This window comes from Artemia franciscana, chromosome 19, assembly GCF_032884065.1.
Source record: "Artemia franciscana chromosome 19, ASM3288406v1, whole genome shotgun sequence".
Lineage (NCBI taxonomy): Eukaryota > Metazoa > Arthropoda > Branchiopoda > Anostraca > Artemiidae > Artemia > Artemia franciscana.
The window spans coordinates 10,599,844-10,619,093 of record NC_088881.1 but is presented as its reverse complement, the minus strand read 5'-3'; the positions used below and the strand labels follow the sequence as shown (position 1 = coordinate 10,619,093).

The 19,250-nt window shown below is 38.0% G+C and overlaps 1 long non-coding RNA gene across 3 annotated transcripts; it reads left to right on the top strand.

Moving 5' to 3' along the window:
- Positions 1-2,387: 2,387 nt before the first annotated feature.
- Positions 2,388-18,335, top strand: LOC136039281 (uncharacterized). Of its 3 annotated transcripts, none has more exons than XR_010620401.1 (4): positions 2,388-2,572; positions 10,375-10,484; positions 15,968-16,110; positions 17,726-18,335. It is a non-coding gene; the product is annotated as an uncharacterized LOC136039281 (long non-coding RNA). The 3 variants fall into 3 exon arrangements; XR_010620400.1 differs by having other exon boundaries at positions 10,375-10,488; XR_010620399.1 differs by lacking the exon at positions 15,968-16,110 and having other exon boundaries at positions 10,375-10,488.
- Positions 18,336-19,250: the final 915 nt, after the last annotated feature.

Below are 19,250 nucleotides of genomic sequence, written 5' to 3'. Positions count from 1 at the left end.
TTAATACTTGTAAAAAGGACACTAAAAACTTGCAATTTCCAACTCAATGAGCCGTTTCAGATTTTTTTATGACAACTTCTTCCTTGCGAACTGAATTGGTAAAAAAAAATAACCAAATAAATCAATAATAAGTGCTTCATACTTCACCCTTTCATTAGGTAATGCTTTTGTGAAGCCAAAACAGTAGAAAATGAACTCATAGGTCTGACCAAACTGTCTGTCACTGTGTTTTTCCCTACCATCCTCATCGAAAATGGTGTAAAGATACTTACTAGGGACAAAAAATGAATCTGAGGTAGTGGTCTCTAAGGAATTTACCTTTTAGCAGAAAATTTGATCATATTAGAAGCTTTTCAGGGCTTTCAAAAATGTTCGGAAAGAAGTATCAAAATCTTCAAAGATAACCATTGGAATCACCCGAGGAATTATAATTTATTTTTCTCAAAGCCAGACTTAGTGTAAAGTAAATGAAAATTAAGCCTTTTCATATGCCAAAAAACCTTCATAAAGCCCCCCAATGGCTCATTGAAGGAGAAGTGCGTTTTTGGGTGCCTTCGTGTATGCTACACTTACGGATGGAAAATGTTTAACCTTACTATACTTTCCTAGTTTTTCTGGTTAGAAGTCGTTTCTCCGAAAAATTCAGACCCATTTGGTTCTCGGAAAAACCGAAAAAAGAAAAAATTCTTTTACTGGGATTTTTATAGCTTTATTTTATGGGATAATGTACCAAATATCCGATGATTTTATCTGATGGACACATCAATTGGTTCACCATTCCATCCTCTTTTTATATATGACAGTAATTCTTCATCTAAGTGCTTGTCTATCTATCAAAGAATATTCATTAGTTTAGCCTAAATGCAGATGTGGTTGTCCTGTATGTGGTTATTGCCTTTTTATACTTTTTTGTCATATTTCTAAAATTGTGTAAATAAAAGCCTCGTTTTCAGGCTAAAAAAGTAACAAAGTTGATATATATATATATACATATATATATATATATATATATATATATATATATATATATATATATATATATATATATATATATATATATATATATATATATATATATATATATATATATATATATATATATATATATATATATATATATATATATATATATATATATATATATATATATATATATTCGCTGTCCCATTGTCTGTGCATATAAATAGATTGTCAGGTTTACTGACTCTTGAACAGGCAACATATAATTGTCCATGGGAAAAACAATCCGTATTCAGATCTATACCTCATTATTCTAATGATTACCCTTGAGCTTTGTTGATGGTGATTGCTAATCGAACATTCCTTATGTCCCCGACGTCATTTATAGATCCCCCTGTGCCCCCGGCGTCCCCGTTGTAGTTGTGTCTCTGTGTCCCGGTCGTCATTTATATTCCCTGTGTCCCGGTCGTCATTTGTGTCCTGGTGTTCCAGTTTATAATATCTCTTTGAGTGTCCCGGTCGTCATTTGTGTCCCGGTCTGTAATTTCTCTTTGGACAATCCCTGTGTCCCGGTCGTCATTTATATATTCCCTCTGTGCCCCCGGCGTCGCCGTTGTAGTTGTGTCCCTGTGTCCCGGTCGTCATTTATATTCCCTGTGTTCCGGTCGTGATTTGTGTCCCGGTGTCCCAGTTTGTAATTTCTCTTTGAGTGTCCCGGTCGTCATTTATATTCCCTGTGTCCTGGTGTCCCGGTCTGTAATTTCATCAGTTGACAAACATGACGTCAGTCGACAAATAAAAATGATTATTTCCCCTCTGTTGATGATGGTTTGTCATCCTAGGGCAAATTAAGGTTGATAGGCACAGAGTAAAGGTAATTCAGATATGCTTTTTCTGCTTCGTTACAAACAATTTGAAATCCATCCTTTGAAGTCTTCATCCTTTGAAGTCATCCTTTGAAGTCTTCAAAGTCTTCAATTTGAAATCCATCCATTGTTTGACTTCGAACACGGCTGATTATCCTCCATGGAATTGATTTTTATTCTTGCAAGAGGGAAGGAAAGTTGCTTTGGATTTAGAAAAAGGGCTAAAATTGTACTACTAGTTCTGTGAGCCATTCAAAGGCATTTAGAAATTATTCTGGCTTATTCTTTATATCTCTCTCGAAACTCAAAACCCTAGCTTTACCCCTCCTTGTACCTGCCCAGTCTCTAAGCCAAGTTTATTTCTTGCAAAATATCTCCCTATTTCTTAATAATTTCATACAATTAATTTCTTGTCTTTGATAAAAACTAATGCTTCTGGACAAGAACCACAAACTCTAGAACTTTCGCTAGATCACTGGAATTCAACTTTGTGCCGAAATTCCCCAGAATCGCTGAATTTCGATGTATATTCGATACTTTCGAATGGAACAGAGAAAAAATTTTGGAAGATCCATTCAATTACACCAACAACAACAATAGTTTTGAAACCTTTTTACAATTTTATTTAAAGAAATCAGTATAAGGAAGCTTTTGAAATGGGAATCAATACAGCAAGATTTTCTGGAGAAATTTACTCAGATCTTATTTGTCCTATTTGCTCATTTGTTATGGAAGAACCTGTCCAGGTTTGTAGGCTATGCACACAACTAACAGGTTTTTCAGAAATCAAAGGCTGCCCTAAGTCTCTTTTTTTTTGTAAATAAGACCAATGAATCAGTTGAACTAGAATTTTCAGTCTGCTTTAGTGCTTTTTCTTTACTTGAAATTTTGCTTAATAGGCTAGTTGGTCTCTTATAAAGGAAACATGTCAACAGATTGAAATAAGTAGGCTATTTTAGGCTCCTATTAGATTTTTGATTGATAAATTTCTAGTTTAGCTGTTTTTTTACTATTTTAAAAAGGGGTCAGGAAAATGAAACTAAGAAATGAATCCATGGCCTTAAACTTTCTCTAGGAAGGTACCAGGTAGGCTAACCTATTGCTAAGCCTTCCATGTTAACCCTCTTCTGATTTCTAAGTATTACAAATTTGACTACTTGACAGATCTGGGCTATATCTATTGGAATTTTGACAAAATAACATTTTACATTAATTTTCAGTTATCAGTTTCCTTTTTAGTAAAATTCTAGTTAATTGACTTCTTGCTATCTTGGAAAGGGTTTAGTTTAAGAAAATGAAACTTTCAGGGAGGGGTCTACAGGCTAAAGTATGTCCCAGGAAGGTAATTTAAAGGGTAAAATTATAGCAAACAGTATTACTGGCTTTTTTATAAAGTGAATATACCACTTGATGTCTTTTTTTATGCTCTACAAAAATAATAATCACTTCTACTGGAAATCCAGATTTAAGCACTTTTTGACCTCTAAAAGATGACCTAAATATGGGGTAGGCTATAAAAAAGGCTTAAAACATTAGTCTCAAACTTTATAACATTGCACTTAAACTTATTGTTTCATTATAAATCTATTTTTTTGATGATATATTATCCACAAGCACTGATTTTCCACAACTAAATTCAACAAATAAATTTTATCAATGTTATGATGTTTTTTTCTTCCTTGTTGCCAAAATTTCAATTAAAGCATATGTTTTTGGTAGTTTTTTTTACAAAATAATTGGATATTTGAAATTGTGAATATGTAATAGTATAGAAACAAATTTGGGCTATATATTTGCACATCAGGGGGGTGGGGGTAAAGCATATCATATATTAAATACATAAACTAATCATTGCTGTATTTAATACAGTTAAATTTATAGCAAACAGTATAACTGGCTTTCATATTTTCAACCAAAAATGCATGCTTTTATTTAAGATTTGATGTCAAGGAAGAAGAAAACATCATAACATTAGAAAAATTAATTTATCCAAATTAATATTGGAAAATCAGTGCTTGTGGATTATATACCATTAAAAAATTGATTTATAATAAAACAGTAAGATTGAGATCAATGTTATAAGGTAGTTAAGGTTTGAGACCAACTTTCTTAACCTTTTTTATACCCCATATTTAGGTCATTTTTAAGAGGTCAAAAAGTGCTTAAATCTGAATCTCCAGTAGAAGCAATTATTATATTTGTAAAGAACATAAAAAAAGGCATTGAGTGGTATATTCACTTTATACAAAATCCAGTAATACTGTTTGCTATAAATTTACCATTTAAAGTACCTACTTCCACTCCTTCTCCCTCTAGAGGGCCCTGAAATATGCCTACATGACAGGTCTATACCTATTGAAATTTTGACAAAACAACATTTTACCTTAATTTTCAGTTACTAGTTGCTTTTTCTCTGCCTTTAGTTCTGAAAATGCAATTCCTGTTATTTGAGTAGAATTTTGAGCCATATCAATGTTTTTTTTTCTTCAAAATTTAGGAAATGTCTTTGCATATCTTTAAAATCTTATAAAATGGAATTGAGCAAAATTATGAAGCTGAAAACAATTTTGTTGTGCTTCAATTAAGCAGAAGATCTATTTTTCAAGGTTTCACTTTTATAACACATATTTTTAAAGGTCATCAAAGGTCAGGGCCCTCTAGAGGGAGATGGAGTGGAGGTAGTTGCTTCAAAATACCTTCCCAGGACATACTTTAGTCTGTAGAATCATCCCTGAAAGTTTCATTTTCCTAACCTAAACCCTTTTTGTGATAGCAAGAAGTCAATTAACTTGAATTATACCCTTTTTTCTCTGGTTTTAGTTCTAAAAGTATAATCCCTATTATTTGAGTAGAATTTTAAGCTGTATTGATGGTTTTTTTTTTCAAAATTTAGGAAATGAATTTGTGGATCTTTGAAACTTCATAAATTAGAATTGAGCAAAGCTGTGAAGCTGAAAACAGTTTTGTTGTGCTTCATTTCAGCAGAAGCACTATTTTGCAAGGTTTGCAAGGTCCCACTTTTATAACAAAAAGTTTTTAAAGGTCATCAGAGGTGAGGGCCCTCCTTAGAGACAGAGAGCACAGAGGTAGTTACTTCAAAATACCTTCTTAGGACATTATTTAGTCTGTAGGCCTGCAATGTTGGGACCCAGCTAAATACCCACCCTGCTTGCTTTCTCTGGTTATTGCATAGTGCTTATTTATTGCTTGCTTTTGCTTATTGCTTTATTTTATAGGTGCTTGGGTTTCCAATTAAACATTAAATAGAAGAATTGTTCATGGTGTCAGAACAATAGACCCATCTACACCCTCTCCATTCATTGACTGGAACCAGCCTAACTTGAAAGATGCCTGGACAAGGTTGTCCAAGCATGTGGAGTTAATGTTCAGTGGCCCCTTGAATGGAAAATCTAATGCAGTGAAGTGCTCCTACCTCCTCATATGGGTAGGAGAGAAGGGCAGAGACATTTTTAGTACCTTTGTCGTTCTGGATGCCAGTGAAAACAATCCAGCTGAGTACATAAGACTGTTCAAAAACCATGTTGAGCCCTCTTCCAATCCCATCTTTGAACGCTTCAAGTTCCACAAGCAGAACCAGAAAGAGTTTGAAACCATTGAACAGTACATTACTGATCTCAAGCTAGTTGCACAGAATTGCAGCCACAGCCAGCAAGATGAGATGGTGAGAGATCAACTCATTTTTGGGCTGAAGAATGATAGGCTCAGAGAAAGACTTCTTGCTGAAGGTGGGAGCCTAACTTTCAACAGAGCTGTCCTGATATGCAGAACATTCCAGGAAACCCAAGCACAACTACAAACCATGCATGATGAAGCAAAGCAGACTATCAAACAGGAAGTTGATGTAGTTGGTAGGAGAGTAACTGATAGCAGAGAAAATAAAGATTGCTATTTCTGTGGTGGCCCATACAGTAATGAACACAGATGCCCTGCAAAAGGAAAAAAATGTTCGAAATGTGGTAGATTAAACCACTTTGCCCATGCATGTAGGAGCAAATCAGTCCATAATATCCAGCATGATCACCTGATGGTTGTTGAAGACTGTGCAGCAACCTCAGAATTTTTCATAGACTCCATAGACAGTGCTGCTGAGAGCAGCATAATTGCTACCATCAGACTAGTTGAACAAAACACTCGTGTGAACTTCAAAATCAACACTGGCACTGAAGTCAACATGCTATGGTCACAAATCTATAGCATGCTAAACCCACAGCCATCTATGCTTAACACCTGATATACTTACTTCCTACTGTGATGGAAAACTCAAAGTACTAGGAACCTGCAACGTGAAACTCCAAAGAAAAGACAACCAAGATCCAGAGGTCCACAAATTCTACATCGTCAGTACCGCTAAACAACCTCTCTTGTGCAAGAACTCAAGCGTCTCACTAGGCCTGATCAAATTCTTGAATGAGGTTACCAAGAAGCCAGATGAAACTGTCAACAGAATCCTTTCTGAGTACAAGGATGTCTTCCAAGGGATTGGAAAACTAGAAGGTAAATGCCACATTTACTTGAAGGAGAATTGTCAGCCTACAGTACAGCCACCAAAAAGGATCCCTATATCCATGCAGGATTGATTCTAGAAGGTAAATGCCACATTTACTTGAAGGAGAATTGTCAGCCTACAGTACAGCCACCAAAAAGGATCCCTATATCCATGCAGGATTGATTCAAAGCAGAGCTTAGCTGTCTTGAAACCCTTGGCGTTATCGAGAAAGTATTGAAACCAACGGAATGGGTTAATTCAATAGTCATTGTTGAGAAGCCCGACTGAAGTCTCCGTTTGTGCCTGGACCCTAGAAACCTGAACAAATGCATCAAGAGACCACACCACCCAATACCAACATTTGACGATGTTGCCATAAAATGCGCCAATTCCAAGAAATTCTCTAAGCTTGATGTACGCCATGGCTATTGGAGCTTGGAACTCGACAATGAGTCAGCTAATCTAACTGCCTTTAACACAGCATTTGGAAGGTTTCGCTTCTGGCGATATCCCTTTGGTCTGAATTGCGCCCAGGACGACTTCCAAAGAAAGATGGAAGAAATATTTGCTGAGCTTATCAAGATGGCAGGTCTGGGCCTCCTTATTGACAACATTGTTGTCCATGGAGCAACAGACAAGGAGCACAACAGCAACCTGGAGAAAACTTTACAAGTCGCGCATGAAAAAGGTGTTCGTTTCAACAGAGAAAAATGCATCTTTGGCAAGACAGAAATTCCATACTTTGGGCACATATTGACCTCGGAAGGTATCAAACCAGACCAAAATAAAATTCTTGCCAGTCGCCAAATGCCCAAGCCTAAGGGACCTGAAGAGTTACAATTGCTGCTGGGTATGGTCAACTACCTTGGCAAATATATCCCAAATCTCTCAACATTGAACCACCCACTCAGGACTCTTTTAAAAGAGCACAGAACTGACAGCAGTTTCCAGTGGACCTCAGAGCACGACAAAGCATTCGCCAATGTCAAGAACAGCATTTGCAAAAATCTAAAATACTTCAACCCAACTTCTGAGGATGTCGTACTGAAAGTGGATGCGTTGCAGCATGGCCTTGGAGCTACATTAACATGCGATGGTGGAATCTGTGCCTTTGCATCAAGATTGCTTTCATCAGCCGAGCAAAAATACTCACAGATTGAAAAAGTAGCACTGGCCATTGCCTTTGCATGCAAGCATTTCCACCAATGTGTGTATGGACCTGCCAGTCAAGGTTCTCTCCGATCACAAACCACTCGAATTCATCCTATCTGTACAACTGTACTACAGATCCAGCTGTACAAATTGTCAGTTGAACACATGCCTGGAACAAGCATCCCTGTGGCCGATGCTCTTTCACGCCTCCCACTCCCTGAGACGGATGCAGAATTTGAACAAGAGACAGAAGTCTTTGTTCACACCCTATTCAAGAATGTACCAATGAGTGACAGTTGACTGTTGTGCATTAAATCATCAACCGAATCTGACCCCAAACTATCCTCTCTAACCAGCACCATCATCACTGGATGGCCAGAAACCAGGTCCAGCTGTTCTGAGAAAATTCAGAAATACAGGAAAACCCGTCATGAGCTATCAATAGCCAATGGTATTGTTCTGAAAGGAGACAAAATCGTCATCCCGGCGACAATGCGCAGAGAGATCCTGCAACAACTACACCACTCATACATGGGAATGGAGAAAACGAAACAATGGGCCAGATCAATCGTCTACTGGCCTGGTATCAACAGAAAACATCACAGAAATGATCAGCCAATGTATCACTTGTGGCTGCTTACAAATGCAACCTCGGAAGCACCCTCTGATCAACATGGAGCTACCTGAATACCCCTGGGAATGATCAGAGCTGACATTTTCTTGTTCAGGGGGGAGGAACGTCTGATCATAGTCGATTACTATAGCCACTATTTTGAAGTGGACAAACTCACCAGCATGACCTCCAAAGCAGTCATCCAAAAGATCAAGCCACATTTCGCACGTTTCAGCATTCCCAGAATGTTAATGACCAACAATGGCCCACAGTTTTCTTCAGCCGAGTTCAGTGCATTTGCAAAAGAGTGGGGAATCAAACACATCACTTCCAGCCCCCACCATCCGCAATCTAACGTTTTAGCAGAAAAAACTGTGCAAACAGCGAAATGGATTATTGAAAAATCCTACCAGAGTGGAACTGAGCCATACCTTGCATTCCTTGAATATCAGAACACACCAGTTGATAATCTGGCATCCCCTGTTCAACTACTTATGAGCAGACAGTTTTTGTCCATGCTGCCAGCTCATCCCAAGCTGTACAAACCAAAACTTCTCCCATCAGTACAGTTTAAGGAAGCTAGATACTACCATCAAAACCTGCAAAAAAAGTAATTCGATCATGGAACAGAAGATATTTGCAGCCTACAACCTCGGCAACCTGTCTGGATCAAGGTGTTTCCAGGAAAAGAATGGGAACCAGGAAGAGTCCTGTCAGCAGCTGATGCCCCCAGATCATACCACGTCAAAACAGAAGCTGGGGACATATACCGTAGAAATGCGAAAGATACTGTCCCACGCTCTGAGCGTGTTTCGGGAAACCACCAAAGGATGGATCTGCCCAATAGTCGCGAGCCAGCGGGATCGATGTCACCTACAACTCTCCCTCCTCAGGGGAATGTACAAAGCTCACCAGCTTCGAGATCTGCAAACCCTGGCGTTGGTAAAAAGCTCTCCAAAGCTACCAGCCCACCAGCCACTGAATCCGAACTGCCGAGTGTCCGCCATGTGCCCCAAACACTTGGAACAGAACGCCCTGCTGAATCTCCTCGCAGATCTGCGCGCGATCGCAAGGCCCCTCAGAAGTTCCGCGCCTACGATGCAATGTTGGGACCCAGCTAAATACCCACCCCTGCTTGCTGCCTGTGGTTATTGCATAGTGCTTATTTATTTCTTGCTTTTACTTATTGCTTTATTTTATAGGTGCTTGGGTTTCCAATTAAACATTAAATAGAAGAATTGTTCAAGGCCCATCCCTCAAAGTTTCATTTCAATAACCTATAGTCCTCAGTTTTATAAATTATTAGCAAGCATTTGATTCTGTTAATAAAAGAGCTATAGTGAGTGTCTTATCCCTGTATAGTATACCAGATATATACATTACCACAAATTACCGTAAGTTGCATGCCTAGCAAGATGAGGTGGTGATGAGTCTCCTACAGAGCATCTTTCTGGTGGTGTGACATGACTATGGCTTGACATCCCAGGTTAGCCTGCACTCTGCATTAGCCTGGTCACAATCAACTCCTTTCTTGAACAGATCTATGGTTTGTGACTGGTTGGTAGCTTTGGAGAGGTCGTTCCAAGTGAGAAATATTGTGTACAGAGAAGAAGTGCTGGTGCTCATGTTGATGGCAATGTGAGTCTTGTAGCTGTTTGGTGTGACCTCTTGTTGTACCTGAAAGGGATGAGGAGAAAACTTGGCTTGAGAGGTCGTTTTCAAGAAGTTTGCAATTATCAATTGTGTCTTCTCTCTTTCTTTGATAGACTAGGGTAGAGAGCTTTAGGGACATAAGGTGTTCCTCATATGACTTCTCCCAAAGCTGGTAAGAGCTTGGTTGCTTTTCTTTAGACATTCTTGAGTGTTTTAATGTCCATTTTATACTGGAGAGATGCCAGGGTCATTTCAAGTTCCAGTTGGGATTGTACAATAGCTTTGTACAGCTTCTTGACCACACATGACTTCCTGGTAGTAAACATATGTTTTATGACCCCTAGGGCTTGGTTTGCTCTAGCAACTTGAGCTCTTGTGTGGCCTTGGAACTCAAATTTGTCAATGATAATAACCCAGTGGTCATTCTCCTCACTTACAGCCTCAAGTATTTTTTGGTATATCTCAAGTATATTTTGGTGTGTTGAACTGCAAACCCCACTCAGAACACCATCTAGATAGTTCATATAAATCATCTTGCATTGTTTAGTGATCAGGGCTAATTTGGGCACATCCTAGGAGCTTGCAATATTCAGCATATAATGTTAGTGTTTTTTTTTTTTTAGGTAAGATGTATGGTTGCTGAAAAATGTGGGCCCCAGGATTGTGCCCTGTGGAACTTCACTAATGACAGGAATTTCATCTGAAAATGGCATCATAAACTGCTACCCTCTAAGTAAGTAAGTAAAATGTTTATTACCCATATTTTTCACATGGAACAAAATGGTTCACATGGAACAAAACAGGGTACAATGAAAAAAAATTAAAAGAAAAAAAAGAGAAGAAAATGGAGAGAAATTTAAAACACAACATGGAAAAATACACAATCAAGAACTGTAGAAGTGTTTAAGCCAGGGGTGGTTCCATTTTGCCTGAAAATTAGAAATCAACCGGTTTACCATGATACTGGGGTCTGCAATCCTGTGTTTATCAATCATAAAAGTATTTCTTGTCCACATTGGGCATCACAGCAAGAACTTTGCAAACCTAAAATAAAGGGACCAGAGCTTTGTTTTTGGGTGTCAGTTAATAAATTCCAAAATGGCACAATATATAGAATATGCAGCAGTGCAACAGCATTATACATATTCGCGAGATACTTTGAGCATAAGAAGAGTCTGCTGGCGACAATAGACCCATACGTGGTGCAGAGTTTTTTCTCAATGATTTTTTGGTATTCATCACATAGGATCAAGAAATTTGATTGCAGACCCCTAATAGACCGACTCAGATTTAATAGATTGTCCGCATATGTTGGAGGTACATGAAACATTGACACATGCCTGGGCATTTAGAACACTGTTATTGTACAAACTTGGGGATAATAATGAACCCTGGCAGACACCTTTCTTTACTGGAAGAACCACTGATGTGATGCAGTTACCTATCTTTATACACGCTTTTAAATGGCAATACATATTGTACAGTATGCTAGTGACACAGAGGCTTACACCTTGCTGGTAAGCAGCTAAAAGGGCCTGAGTGTGAATCAACAAATCAAATGCTCTACTCACATCAAAAGCACCAATCACTATAAGGTCACCACTTTTGTGAGAATCTGCTAGAATAGTGGCAAGACTGAAGAGAGCATGAGTACAACCCAGACTGGGTCGGAAACCAAACTGGTCGTCAGGCATTCGGCATGAATATTGAATTCCTTTGGAGACTAAGATCTCTAGAACTGTACAGAGCACTGGGGCAACAGTGATTGGCCTGTACAAAGAGCATTGGTCTGGTGGTTTCCCTTTTTTAAGGATGGGCGAGAGCAAACCGACACAAAAAGAGTCAGGTACTATACCAGTGATGAAAATAATCTGGAATAGCAGCACCAGATATTCAATAAGCATAGTGGTACCGTGTAGCAGAAAGTGAGTTCTTTCAGTAAGAAAGGCTTCAATCCAGACAACTATATTGGCTTGCACCCTGTATGCTTCTAGTTTCAGGAGAAGAAAGTGTTTGCTTGAACAAGCAATATGACATCCACTATAAGGCAAAGAGTATCCAAGAGTCTGGTCACAAAGTGACCAGCTTGCATCAATTGAGCAACCTCAACGCCCTGCTCTTTACACTATAGTTTCTTACTGTTTTAAAAATAGAGTTAAGAGAAAGAGTCAAATTTTAGCGTAAAGAGCGGGGTGTTGAGGAGGAAAAGCCCTTTTCATATACGGAATAATTTCTGTTCGTTTTAAGTTTTAATGTTGCTCCTTACTTTCATTTAAAGAAAAACGTGTCTTTTTTATTTATTTCATTAAGATTCGGTCACCTGTTCTTAAGTTAAAAATTCCTCATTTTTTTTAATTCTTCCAAATCCCCCCCCCCCCCTAGTTCCTCCAAAGTGAACATATCCATTCCAATTATGTCAGTCACGTATCTATAACTTGTGCTTATTCTTCCCATCAAGTTTCATCCCAATCTCTTCACTCAAAGCATTTTCCAAGATTTCTGTTTCCCCCCTCCAACCTCCTATAACCCTGGATCCTATTCGAATTGAAAATGGAGCATCTGAGACATAAGATCCTTCTATATATCAAGTTTCGTTAAGATCCTACCACCCATTCATGAGATAAAGATACCTTAATTTTCACATTTTCCGAAAATTCCGGTTTCCCCATCCTTCCCCCAATGTCACAGAATCTGGTCGAGATTTAAAATACGAGCTCTAAAGCACAAGATCCTTCTAAATATCAGATTTCATTAAGATCTGATCACCTGCTTGTAAGTTACAAATGCCTCATTTTTTCTAATTTTTCTGGATTACTCCCCCCCCCCAACTCCACCAAAAAGGGCGGATCCAGTCCGGTTATGTCAGTCACGTAGTTTGGACCTGTTTTATTCCTCCCAACTAGTTTCATCCTAATCTCTCCGTTTTAAGTGTTTTCCAAGATTTCTGCCCCCCCCCCCAATGACGCTGGATCTGGGCGGGATTTAAAATGAGAGATCTGATTTACGAGAGATCTTCTTCATAAGTTAAAATACCTGATTTTTTCTAATTTTTCTAATTTAACCCCCCCCCCAACTCCCCCAAATAGAGCGGATCCGTTCCGTTTATGTCAATCACGTATCTAGGACTTCTGCTTATTTTTCCCACCAAGTTTCATCCTGATCCCTCTGCTCTAAGCATTTTCCAAGATTTTAGGTTCCCCCGCCCAACTCCCCCATATGTCACCAGATCCATAGCGGATCCGTTCCAGTTGTGTCAGTCACGTATCTTGGACTTGTTTTTATTCTTCCCACCAAGTTTCATCCTGATCTCTCTGCTTTAAGTGTTTTCCAAGATTTCTGGTTCCCCCTCCAACCCCCCCCCCTTTAATGACTCTGGATCCGGTCGGGATTTAAAGTAAGAGATCTGAGTTAAGAGGTCCTTCTAAATATTAAATTTATTAAGATCCGATCACTCCTTTGTAAGTTAAAAATACCTCATTTTTTTCTAATTTTTCAGAATTAAAAACTCCCCCAAACAGAGCAGATCCGTTCCAGTATGTCAATCATGTGTCTAGGACTTCTGCTTATTTTTCCCACGTCGGGACCACGTCCTGTCGGGATTTAAAGTAAGAGATCTGAGTTACGAGGTCCTTCTAAATATGAAATTTATTAAGATCCAATCACTCCTTTGTAAGTTAAAAATACCTCATTTTTTCTAGTTTTTCAGAATTAAAAACTCCCCCAAACAGAGCAGATCCGTTCCCGTTATGTCAATCATGTATCTAGGACTTCTGCTTATTTTTCCCTCCAAGTTTCATACCAATCACTCCACTCTAAGCGTTTCCCAAGATTTTAGGTTCTCCCCTCTAACTTTCCCCAGTGTCACCGGATCTGGTCGGGGTTTAAAATGAGAGCTCTGAGACACAATATCCTTCCAACATTCAAATTTCATTAAGATCCCATCACCTGTTCGTAAGTTAAAAATATTTCATTTTTCTATTTTTTTTCCGAATTAACCGCCCCCCCCCCTTCCTAGATGGTCAAATCGGGAAAACGACTATTTCTAATTTAATCTGGTCTGGTCCCTGATACTTCTGCCAAATTTCATTGTCCTAGCTTACCTGGAAGTGTCTGAAGTAGCAAAACCAGGACCAACAGAATTTGCAATTGCTATATGTCACTTGGTTAATACCAAGTGCAATAAAAACCAAATATTCCCCCTGGGCATAATTTACAACCATTTCCCCCAGGCTCTGGGGTTTGTATATTGTACTATTTTGAATAAAATGGCTATCTCAAAATTTCTATTAGATGCATTTCAGGACAAAGTGACATGTGTGTGTGTGGGGGGGGGGCATAGCTGTTCTCTGATACCTTGTCTCTTACAAAGAACACAAGAGCTTCTGATTACCAATCCAATGAGCCCCCATATGACTACGCTTTCTATAAAAACCTCATATGCCCCCAAGGCGTAACCTACAATTCCTGCCTTGAGGGTGGGGGAGGCGGTTGTCATCCTAAAAGACATAATTTTCAGACCTTTCAACTAAGTTAAACAAAATGGCTATCTCAAAATTTCGATTGGAAATGTTTGTAGAAATTACTTTCTTCATTATACTCTCAATTTCCAATCGAACGAGCCCCTTTTGAAGTTTCTACAACAATGGTCTCTATAAAAATACATTATATTCCCTACGGGCATAAATTACAACCCTTGGCCTGATGGTTTTAGGGAGGGGGTTCATTCTTAAAAACATTATTTCCGGATCTTTCTACTACATTGAACAAAGTTTCTTGATCAGAATTTTGATCGGAAGCATTTAAAGGGCCCTAGTCCTCTAATTTCCAATAAAATGATTGCTGTTTGGAGTTTCTACAAATGCTTTATATAAAAAACCTTATATGCCCCAAGGCATAACTTACAACCCTCCTCCTGAGTGGTGTTGGTAGGGGGTCGTCATTTTCAAAGACATAATTTCATCCTCAAAGACATAATTTTCGACCTTTCAACTACTTTGAATAAAATGGCTATCTCCAAATTTTGATTGGATGTGTTTGGGGAAATGGCTGGCGTGGGAGGAGGGGAGTGGTTGCCCTCCAATCACTTTATTATTAAAAAGGATACGAGTCCTTTCAATTTCCTATCGAACGAGCCCTTTTCAAAGTTTCTACGACAACTCCTTGAATACAAAGTGTCCTTGTCTAAAACAACCAATAATGGTTCTCATTTTCCAATTGAATGAGACCTTTTTGAAGTTTCTACGTCTACGTTTTCTATAAAAAACCTTACATGTCCCCAGGGCATAACTTACAACCCTTGCCCTGAAGGCTATGTGGGGGTTGTCATCCTCAAAGACATTAATTTCGGACCTTTCAACTACGTTGAACAAAACGGCTATCTAAAAATTTTGATTGGATGTGTTTTGGGCAAATGACTGGCATGGGAGGAGGGAGGGGGGTAGTTGCCCTCCAATCACTTCCGACTATCAAATAGGTTACTAGCCCTTTCAATTTCCTATCGAATTAGCCCTTTTCAAAGTTTCTACGACAACTCCTTCAATACAAAGTGTCCTTGTCTAAAACAAACCAATAATGGTTCTTTACATAGGCAGCACTATTGTGATGCCTATGATACGGCTGGTCAAACAAGTCAAGGAAATCCTCCTTTGTCTTCTGAAGTGCTTATATTTCAGTTTTCACTAAATCAGTTTTGTAGACTGAATCAAGGGCCTGTTCATAACAAAAGAAAGAAATGGAGTTGAATTGGGAGAGGAAGACCCCATGATCTTCAGAAAAATATCCAGAATCAGGAAAATCTTTAGCATTGTCTGATCCCTAAGTTAATTTTTTTAATTTTTGGTTTACCTTCCAAAAATTATGTCAACAAGGATCAGCTCTTAGGGGTTGGACCTTGTCTACTATGGGGGAGAACAAAATGATTTCCTGCTATCTTGACAAATACTGCTATCTTGACAAGTATTGAAACTTGTATCCTCCTATAAAGCAGGTCACACTGGTTCCTTCATTGCAACATTTCATCAAAAGCTTCATTGTCCATTTATCTGCTTTTTTACTTTGTTGCTTATAAAAACAAATTGAAGTTTCACCAGACAAATTTACCTCACTGCGTTTCACCGAGTACCAGTAAATAGTTCTCGTTCTGTTACTGGGAGATTCCATTAACTGTATCTCAATTCTTAAGGTTTCTTCATATGTCTCTGTGTCTTTATATTCAAGGCCCCAACTTGTGAACATGCGTTTTGCAATAGCTGCATTACTGGGTGGCTAACTATGAGCAAGACTTGTTCAATAGACAGGACAGAATTAACTATTGATGCTCTGAAACCTGCTCCAAGGATCCTGAGAAATTTACTTTCAAGGTATCTAGTTATCTTAATATATTTTGAACATTTACAAACTGACTTAAAAGACCTCAGACAGGAGGGTGTTTATAATTCTTTTTTTTATACCTTTTTCTCTTGCAACCATGCTTAAAAATACTGTCAGTGAGTAGTAACTTCCAATCAGTTTTTCATGCTGATTTTTGTATTTTGCAAAAGCTTGACTGGATTCCTGTGAAAATATGCTTTTCCTCTATGTACACTATTTCTAAGATGTGATTTAGGAAGTTTTGTGCAGATACACTGTTTTACACTATAAGAAACATAATACGAATCTTTGACACTATAAGAAACATAATACGAATCTTTGACCACCGAGTTTTCTGCTGACACTAATTATATTCCATGAATCAATAGAATGGGACATCAACCACTTTAACAAGGTCTGAACCTTCTAGCTAAAACTGTTTCCTACTTGGAGGTCTTACAGAAATCATCTTTTTGACTATATTGGATCTCTTGTCAGAGCTTATGCATATAGCACTGATTTTTCTAGGTTGTAAAGGGGTATTCAGTCTAAATTTTCTTTTCAAGTGAAGCCACAGTCTATATTAGGATTATCAAGTTTGTGTTAATTTCCACTGATTTTGCTTCTTTTTTGAAGCAATCTTTAACTATGTCATGCGGGTCACAGGGAAAGTTCTGAGTTCCTTTTCAATTTTTTATTCTTTGAAATCTTTGCGTGCCATTTCTAGACAAGTTGTGTTTGATTTAGAGGTAGTTACAACTGACTTAAATTCCTCTATATGTCATAAATGCCTTCTTGGCATGCATTTTACTGTCAATGTTTCCTTGGACTCTGTCAGCAATCATGTCTGTATGTCCTTTAATCAAATACCTGACTGAAGATATTCAGTCCCATTATTTACAAGGAGTTCAAGAGCAGTGATCGGTACATAGTTCTTTTTTGGCCCTATTTATGGTGAGACCTAGAACACATATTCTGTCAGAAATTTAATTGATTTAACTTTCATTGAACTTCACTAACTTTAATTAAAAATGCAGTCTTGTCATTGGTCCTTCAAATACACTTGTTTGGGCTAATGATTGTTTGGAGCCTTTTGATTGGTCCATCAGATATATTGTTTTGGATTTGCAAGTCAGGTCAAATAGTTCATTAACTGTAAGATTGAACTCCCAATCTTCGAAACCATAGGAGATACAGCAATATACCAATATTTACTTCATATATACCTATCGATTCAGCACAAAAAGTTACATAACAAGCCACCCTTAACTCAAAATCAAGGGAGGATGTAGATATTCTGTTTTTGGATTGGACAGCTGAGTTGAATTGTTTAAAGCAAATTGTTTAAGTTTTATGTATAAATTCATTGATCACATCATCTGGATACATAGTGAATGACTCTTTGGTAGTTTGCTCCTTACAGATTGGAGCTACTGCTGCAACAATGATCTTCTAAATATATAGGGCATAAAAAACCAGAACCTTAAGGGAGGATTTTACGTTTATTACTACAGTCATAGATGGCTCTCTAGGTTAGAATTTTTTATTATAGCTTTTAACTAGTTAAACCTGGCTATCCTGAGTAATATCATTCACTTTTTTTTACAAATATTTCTTTTTACGTAGATTAACCTTGAGCTGTAGCAACCAGACATATGGATGTCCTGCCTTATTGACAATGGAAAGACTTACAAAACATGTTCTAGAATGTAATTTCACCCCTAAGTGACTTGTTACTTGCCAATCAGGATGTGGAACTTCGATGCCCTTTGAGGAACTACAAAAACGTAATTGGTTTCAAAGTTTGAAATTTGAAATGGAATCGAAATTGGCAATAGTTAAAAAAGAGATGCAGTCAGAATTTGAATTACTTGAAGCAGAAATTGTGGCATTAAAAAAAGAAAACCCAAAGAAGCAGTAAAAAAGTTCAGGTTCACAGCTGTTAACAACAGCTGAACAAAGTCAGGTAGTAAATGAAATCATTTACTACCGTGGTGAGGTCATTTACGAGCATGGTAAGGTCAGGGTATAACTGCAAAAGTTATTGCCACTGTGTAATAAAACATTTCGGTAAAAACAAAAATCTGATGAAGGTATTTAACCACTTACTGTAATGGTCTCTATTTTTGTGCTCTTGCTGTCCCAACAAAAAGGAGAATATTGATAACTACAAAACAAATTGAAAATAGTTTTATATTTTGTCCTACTGTATAAATATATCTTATTGAATCACGTTCTTCTCTTCTACTTTTGATGTGCTATCCTTTGTTCCGCGTGCCTCTTGTTAAACAAGAAGGTGACTCCTGTTAACGCCTAGTTTAACATAGATGATGATTTTAAAGGCCATAATTTTGACCATATAGCTTTAGAATGATCTATTTGGTTTTATTTGTTAAATTGATTTTGAACAAATCCATCAAATGCTGGATAATGAAAGAGATAATGAGACCATAGCGGAGCAGAGCCATCTGGCCCTGAGCCATCTTCATTCATTACTACTTGAATAACGTCTGATCTTAAATATCTCTTTGAAAAAGTTGTATGTAATAGTATATTAGCCATTCAAAACTGTAAATACAAAAAATTGAAGGGTATTACTGCTGCTGAAAACTCAGTCCAGCGTCGAGCCACCTGAGGCCAACACAGCTATGCACACTTCTCTTGCATTTATCTATTCAAAGTCTCCCTCTTCCCAGCCTCCCAAGAAGTTCCCATTTTCCCTTGAATCTTTCCTTGCGCAGTCTTCCAACCGCCTTCCGAACAAGAATATATACGCTTCACCCCCTTGTACCAACAATACAAATGCTTCATCTCTGACCTGCTTGATAAAAACTGTGCATGCTCTATCCCTCTAAGGCTAGTTCCATTTCGCTACACTAAAATGAAACTATCCTACCTCCAAATGGGCGTCGATTCAAACTATCCTACGTCCAAAACCGCTACTTTTCAGGAGAGCTATTTGAAGTTTTTAAGATTATTTTTCCAGTACTTCAAAAAGAGGTTTTAGGGGAACAACCGGACTGTAGAGTTTCTTTCGTATTGGCTATGTATTAGTGAAGATATTTTTGACCTACTTAGGTCAGAACGTCGAAAAAACTGGATATAGGATGGTAGTTATATTATCTACATCGGAACGAGACAATCCTAAGTC